This window comes from Acomys russatus, chromosome 13 (genome assembly GCF_903995435.1).
Source record: "Acomys russatus chromosome 13, mAcoRus1.1, whole genome shotgun sequence".
Classification (NCBI taxonomy): Eukaryota; Metazoa; Chordata; class Mammalia; order Rodentia; family Muridae; genus Acomys; species Acomys russatus.
The window spans coordinates 70,298,825-70,306,870 of NC_067149.1; positions in this window are offsets into that span (position 1 = coordinate 70,298,825).

An 8,046-nucleotide genomic window follows, 5' to 3' on the forward strand; every position below is an offset into this window, starting at 1 on the left:
GTGTGCTTCACCTGAGGTAAAAGGAATGCTCCTACAAAACTGTTCCCAGCAGCTGCTCAGGCCCAACCTCTGCAGCCATGTGCCACATCCCCAGAGCAGGAAGTGTGTCCTGGTTCCCGTTTTCTGTCTTGGGGCTCACTAGTGAAAGACAGACATGATAACGACAAGGACGAGTTTACCAAGCAACATTCTTTCTGTCTGCTTCACACTTGACGCCATTAGTTGCTGATTCTCCTGATTCTGTGGTTTCAAACTTAAGGTGGTTTTGGCCGTAATACATGATGGTCAAGAAAAGGGAGGAGGAGGGGGCAGAGGGACAGGGGGAGGGAGGGGAGGGGGGTTGGGGGAGGGGAAGGGAGGGAGGAGGGAGGGAAAGAAGGAGGGAGGTGCACACCCTTAATCCTAGCACTAGAGAGCAGAGGCAGGAGGATCTCTGTGAGTTGGCAGGCTGCCTGCTTTACACAATGGGTTCCAGGACAGCCCGGCCTGTGTAAAGAGACCCTGTCTTTTTTTAAAAAATTGAGGGCTGGAGAGATGGCTCAGAGGTTAAAAGCACTGCCTGCTCTTCCAAAGGTCCTGAGTTCAATTCCCAGTAACTGCATGGTGACTCACAACCATCTATAATGAGATCTGGTGCCCTCTTCTGTATGCAGACATAAATGCAAGCAAAACACTGTATACATAATAAATAAATAAATAATTTTTTAAGTTGATAATTATCAAGTGTGCAAAGTGCCCTAGGTGCTGTCATACAGTAGAAAGAGGAAGCAAATGGACACCCAGTCAGAACTTTCTCATTACTGATAGCAACTGGAAGACATCAGTGTCGTTCAGTAGAATTGAGAGAATAGTCAAAAGCAGAACTAATGCATGACCTAATGCATGACATAATGCATGACCTAATGCATGACATAATGCAATGACCTAATGCATGACCTAATGCAATGAACTAATGCAATAAACTAATGTATGAACTAATGCATGAACTAATGAACTAATGTATGAACTAATGAACTAATGCATGCCTGCTTGTTTTCTTGGTTTTTTTTCTCTTTGGTTTTTCGAGACAGGGTCTCTCTGTGTATCCTTGGCTGTCCTGGACTCACTTTGTAGACCAGGCTGGCCTCAAACTCACAGCGATCCACCTGCCTCTGCCTCCCGAGTGCTGGGATTAAAGGTGTGTGCCACCATGCCCAGCTGCCTGCTTGTTCTAAGGTCACTCTCTCCACTCTTATATGGTTCAGGATCCTGTGACCAGGCAGTGGTGCCACCCACAGTGGGCAGGGCTTCCCATATCACAATGTAAGCAAGACAGTTCCCCACTGACATGCCCACTGCCCAGCTTGAAACAGGAAATGAGTCCTTGAGACTCCTTTGCCAAGTGTTCTAGACTGTGTCAAGTTGACAGTCCTTCCTTGTCCTCAGCCAGTCACTAGATGTGTATATTACTCAGTTTAATGGGTAAAACCCACAGGGTTTTATCTCACAGAGTTCTTATGAGAAAAGACTAAGATGTGTACATGAGATACAAGAGTTGCTGGTGTGGGTAGGAAGTGTTATTGAGGGTGGGTGAAGGCTGTGTGTGTGTGTGTGTGTGTGTGTGTGTGTGTGTGTGTGTGTGCTATACCCAGATAATAGCCACCATTTCACATAATCCTATGCTTCATAATCCTTCCCATTGCTAACTATATATTGCACTCCTTGGAGAACGTTTATGTGCATCCCAGAATGTGGGTCAGTCTTCTTTGACCACGTCACTGACACAGGGAACCTGTTCACTGTTGCCTGTGCCCCCACACCATTCCCTGATGTCTAGTTTTTAGCTTCATTCCATTCCCTCTCCTGAGAGCACCCTTGACAGCAAGTTCCACACGGGCAAGCACAGAGTCCCCTCCAGCTGCGACCCTGCATCTCTGTTCATTTTTATTTTGAGCACCAATGGTTCCTATTTTTTGGAAATCTACACGTGAGGCCAGCCCCTTCTCATCACTGTTCTGCATGGTGTTCCACGAGATCTCTAAATCTGACAGTCAGGCTTGTGAAGGAGAATATTTTCAGATGCTTCTTGCTCCCTCTGTTCTAGGCCATTTGACTCCCCGATGCACACACATAAACACGGAGGCAACCGCCTTTCTCGGAGTCAGTGGCTTTCCTATTGATCTTAACCCCTTCTCTGTGTGGCCTACATTTGTGACTCAGTCCTTAAATCTGACCCTACTCTGTTCTACTTTTAATTTCTGAGTTTTGGTCTTTTTTAAAAAATGATTTATTAATCTGCATGTACATATGCCTGTGTGCGTTTACATGCAACACATAAGAACAGGTATCCTCATAGGCCGAAGAGGGGATCAGGTCTGGAGCTTTCTGCCTCTCCGCTAAAGCAGCACGCAGGTCCGCTGAGCCATCTCTGCAGCCCCTGAGTTTGGATCCCAGCAACAGCTGTGGTCTCTGCTCCACCTTCATATAAGCAGTTGAGTGTTACTAGACAAAAACAGATACATATTCATAAGCATTGGGGACAGTGCAAAGGCGACTTGACTCTCAGAGGGACTCGTCGCTGCTGGCAGCATCTTCACTGGTGTCTCTCGTGTGTTTCCTGTCTTATTTGAAGCAGTTATTACAGACATTTGCCCATCTTCCAGTGCCCTTCCTTTATCCTCAGCTTTCCTCATGAGGTAGGACTCTGTCTCTCACTGCACAGAAGCAGCGATCTGCGCTGGGTTCTGTTCAGCCCACACATTTATTCAGCTGGTCACTTCTCAGCTACTTTTTTTCCTTCTTATTTGAGAGAATGAAATCACCTCCTCGTGTCCACGATTGACACTTCTGTCTTTCCTAAAGGGTGTGTATGTGTGTGTGTGTGTGTGTGTGTGTGTGTGTGTGTGTGTTTGTGTACATAGAAATTACATACATGTACCACCATGCTCAGATTCTTCTTCTGTATTCTGGAAATCAAACTCAGGTTCTTGTACAAGGCAGGACTGAGCTCTCTCCCAGCCCACATCTCTCCAGACCATGTCTCCCCAGACCACGTCTCCTTAGCACATGTCTCCTCAGCCCACGTCTCCCCAGACCACATCTCCCCAGACCACATCTCCTCAGCCCACGTCTCCCCAGACCATGTCTCCTAAGCCCACATCTCCCCAGACCATATCTCCTCAGCCCACGTCTCCCCAGACCATGTATCCCCAGACCATGTCTCCCCAGACCACGTCTCCTAAGCCCACATCTCCCCAGACCATGTCTCCTAAGCCCACATCTCCCCAGACCATGTCTCCTCAGCCCACGTCTCCCCAGACCACGTCTCCTCAGCCCATATCTCCTCAGCCCACGTCTCCCCAGACCACGTCTCCTCAGACCACGTCTCCCCAGACCATGTCTCCTCAGCCCACGTCTCCCCGGACCATGTCTCCTCAGCCCACGTCTCCTCAGCCCATGTCTCCTCAGCCCACGTCTCCTCGGACCATGTCTCCCCAGACCACGTCTCCCCAGACCACGTCTCCTCGGACCATGTCTCCCCAGCCCACGTCTCCCCAGACCATGTCTCCTCAGCCCATGTCTCCCCAGCCCACGTCTCCTCAGCGTACCTCTCCTATAATTTTGTTCTCAGCTGCTGTCCCCTCCCCCTTCTATTCCATTCATCTCAATGTGTAAACTTGCACATCTTGTTTTGCTGACAAATGGCTTTCCACACGCCTTTGTTTCGTGTCCTCTTCTTCTATGGCCAGCACCCGCCCCACAGCACCTCTCCTTCTGAGGCTGAATTTTGCTGGAGGTGATTAAATTGTCTGTTCACAGAGTTGTCAAATAAATTCTACATTCAAGACACAACTTATGAATTATACTAACACTTAGCATGCTGATTTATTTAGAGATTTTCTTCTACTTTGACATGTGTCGACCTACTCAAGAAGGACATTTACTGTATGTGAGTAAGTGCACCTGACATGTGGCTGTAACCGGTCACAGGCGGTTATCAGCTTGTAAAACCTCATATAGGGACTAGGAAGTGCTGGGATAGCGCTGGGCACTCGGTGACTAACAGAGTTCTGGAGGAGATGTGCATCACAAAGTTAGAATCCACAAGTATTCTTTAAGTAAGGTTCCGGAAAGTACCAGAAGGTGGGATCTTGATAAAGGAGGCAGTGAAGTGCTAACACGGATGTGGGGTAAGTCCCGCCTCTGATGCTGGCTTACGGCCAGACCCATTAGGAGTTAGTGAACTTTGGTTCAGCTCTGCAAAAGAAAAGTGTGTGGTTGGATGTGTCCTGGATTGCCGGAGACAGAGTATTGTGATCGACAATACTGTGAGGTGACAAGAGGACCTTTGGCTACTGGCAGGTGATCCTGGTGGTACCCTGGTCACCTTATTTCTGGACGTGGAGAGCAGGGAACTGATGACAAAGTGGCCCTCGCAGGCTCCTGCCTTCATCCGGGGATCATCTTAATGTCTGAAGCTCGGCTCAGGACCAAGCAAACAGTAAGTCTTTCAGGTTAGAAGTGATGATGCACTTACATTCATCCCACTGACATCCTAGAGGGAAAACTGAAAAAAAAAAATGGAGCAAAATCCCAAAATTTAAAATCTAGCTGACCGCAGCAACTAAAACTTAAATTATGGAAATTTCAAACAAAGCTTCCTAATGCCATGTAAGCTCCAAAAACTGCTAAGCAGGGTGGTAACTAGCTTTTAAATTTTTCTGGATTTTGTGTATGTGAGTGTGTTTCCTGCATATATGTGTGTGTGCTACATGCATGGACTGCCCATGGAAGAGGACATTGGATCCCCTGCAACTGGAGTTACAGGCAGTTGTGAGCTGCCAGGTCGGAGCTGAGCACCAAGCCTGAGTCCTCTGGAACAGTGTCCAGTGCTCGTAACTGCTGTGTCCCCTCTCTAGCCCTGAGATAATTGTTTAGTGTCTCTAAACTATAAGTGCCTCAGTTGCTGCTTCCCTGTGTGAAGGTTGTCAGAGAAGCTCAGCAAATTCATTTTAAAGGAAGGTTTGGTTCCTGCTATATAAAAGATCTTGTGCTTTGGTGATAGCAAAGCAGATGGTTATTAAAGGGAGGAGCCCAGGGCAGGGCAGGAGAGCACTGAGTAAACTGTTTGCCACCCAATAATGAAGGCCCAGCCCCCATGGAAAAGATGGGCATGACGGTGCACACGTGTGACCCCAGCGTTGGGGAGGCAGAAACAGGTAGATTGCTAGAGCTTTCTTGGTCAGCCCTTCTAACTGCATCAGTGAGAAGCCCCATCTCAGAAAACAAGGTGAAGAGAAACTGAGTACAGCTGCTGTTGGCCTCTACACACATGCGTGCATGTGCAGACACGCACACACACACACATGCACACACACGTGCGCGCACACACACAATTATTTTAAGGAGAGAATCCTTTTGTTTTTCTTAGCTAGTTTCCTAACTGTGATGCATCTCTCAGAATCACCACACTGACATTAAGCTCTTTGAACTTCAGGAATCAGAATGCCAGCCAAGTTCGACCAAAAACAGTGAGAACACGTCATTTACCAGAGAGAAAGGCAGGACTGGGAGCAGTTTTTGTGTAATTTGCCTCATGTTAACAGCCTGGAAATGAAGGAGCTCTTTAAGAGGGAAAATACCTCATTTTCATGTAGAGAAAATAGCGCATGGATGATCTGGTCAAGGGCCAGCCTAGGAGAGTCTGAGGTAAGAACGTAACCCTGCCGCCACACTGCTAGGCTGTCGTCACGATGTCTGAGGAAGTCAGAGCACGCGCCACAGGTGCACGGAGGGTGGTCCTGTGACACCCCTGCAGCTGTCATCTGCGGAGCACATCCGGGCTGTTTGCATTGCTCTGTGCTCATTTGGGCTTCCAGCCAAGAGAACGCAATTCAAAATGGTGGAGAAAGGGGAGGAAGGGGGAGGAAGAAAAAGTTCATTTTACGTAACCACATTGATACTTTTCAAAAAAAAAAAAAAAGTGATAGGCTTGGCTATGGAAGAGGCAAAAACTATTTAGCTTTTTTTTTTTTTTTTTTTTTTTTTTTTTTTTTTTTTTTTTGAGACAGGGTTTCTCTGTGTAGCCTTGGCTGTCCTGGACTCACTTTGTAGACCACGCTGGCCTCAAACTCACAGCGATCCTCCTGCCTCTGCCTCCCGAGTGCTGGGATTAAAGGCATGCGCCACCATGCCCAGCTCTATTTAGCTATTTTTATATATTATTTGTATTATTGTTTTTCCAAGTTCCGGGGCTTGAACCCAGAGCCTGTACAAGCCTGTCAGGTGTTTTCCACCGAGCGTCTCCAGTCTTTGAAGCTGTATTCTTGAACAAACTGCCAGAGATCCATTCAGCCGTGCTGACCTGTGCTCCTCCATCAGCTGGGTTGTGCAAGGTTGACAGGTAGCCTGGGTTTACCACATAAAATGAAGCAATAGTACATATTTCCTGGGACCAGAGACTTTCTGAAACTAGTCATCTTGCTTCAGTCACCCAGGCCCAGAGCCTGAGGAGCTTGTGCGTGGTGCAACCACGGATGGAGCCAAACCATTGGGAGGTGGAGTTGGAGGCCTTGGCCTGAGCCACACGCTTAGGTCCTTGACCCAAATCTCACTCACCCTGGTTCAGCTGAGCTGAGTCCAGATGAGGGAGACAGGATGAGGCCCGCTGCAAAAAAAAAAAAAATAACCCCAATAATCTACAGAGCAAATGGCCCATCTGGATTGGCCATGGCATTCACAGGAGCTCTCTAAAGGGCTCTGTCCGCGTCCCTGTCTTTACTGTAGCTGACTATTGCACAAATGCCTTTGTGGGCAAATGAGGACAGAAGGAGGATGACACTGGGAACCCTGCCCAGGCACCGCTCACCCCTGATCCAGTGGCAATTTTTTTAGACCGAAAACTGGGAACTAGAGACATAACTCGTTTTCCAGCAGCCAGCGTAGGAGGGCCAGTGGGAACAGCTGCCCTAGATTTCCCTCCTGCGCATAGACGCTTCACACGGCTCTTGGGTGGGGGAGCATCTGTGGTACCCAGCTTCAGTGTCCCCAGTTCACCCATGCACAGACAGGGCTCCGTGGGGGCCACTGCTATCCTCACACTGTAGGTATGCCAGGTACAGTGTCAGCTTTGAACTGCAAACCGGTTGCAGCCAGCCTGAAACATTCAGCAGTGTGTGTCCATGAAGACAGAGCATTCCCAGCTGTGAGCAGAAGCCATGGAGGGAAGGAGAAAGGCGGTGGCAGGACACGTCCGCTGTCCACCTTCCCGGGTACACACTCACTGCCCTCGGGGCCCCTTAACAGGCCTGCGATGCACCCAGACCTCTTAACCTACCGACAGTGGATCCAGGCTCCATGAGGAATTCTAGAGAGAGGGGTACTTGGTGACGGGAATGACTCCTTTCTTCGGTCCCCAAGATGTCCCTGAACTTACATGAACATTTACTGAAAGGGCGTACCCACGTGCCTGTCCATCAGCACCCAGCACTGCAGTGTATCCATCTGCCCCTCAGCTCCACGCACAGTCATAAAATACAAACAGCTGCAACGTTGGAGTTTCCTGAGGAGCCGTGTGGGTTTTCCCACTTACTAGTCCTGTGCATATGAAGAGGACTGTACCACCATCATACGTGCACTCACACTCCAGGCATTACATTTGCATATATGTGTGTATGTACATATGCAAATGTATGCATACATGTATGTGTGTGGGTATATGCAAATGAATGTAGGCATGTGTATTGTGCGGAGGGGTTGGTATGGGAATGTGTGTGTGTGTGTGTGTGCACGTATATGCATGTGTGTGTGTGTGTGTGTGTGTGTGTGTGTGGGTTGGTGGGTGTGTAGTATGTGTTGGGAGTGTGTATATACGTTGTTACATATGTGAATGTGTCTACCATGAGTGTATGCTTGTGTGTATATGTATGTATATCTGAATGTGTGTATGTATGTGAGCATATATGTTTGAGTGTGTGTATGTCTATGTATGTATATGTGTGTGTCTATGTGTATGTATGTGTGTACATGTGAATGTGTGTATGTATGTGAATTGTGTATATATGACTG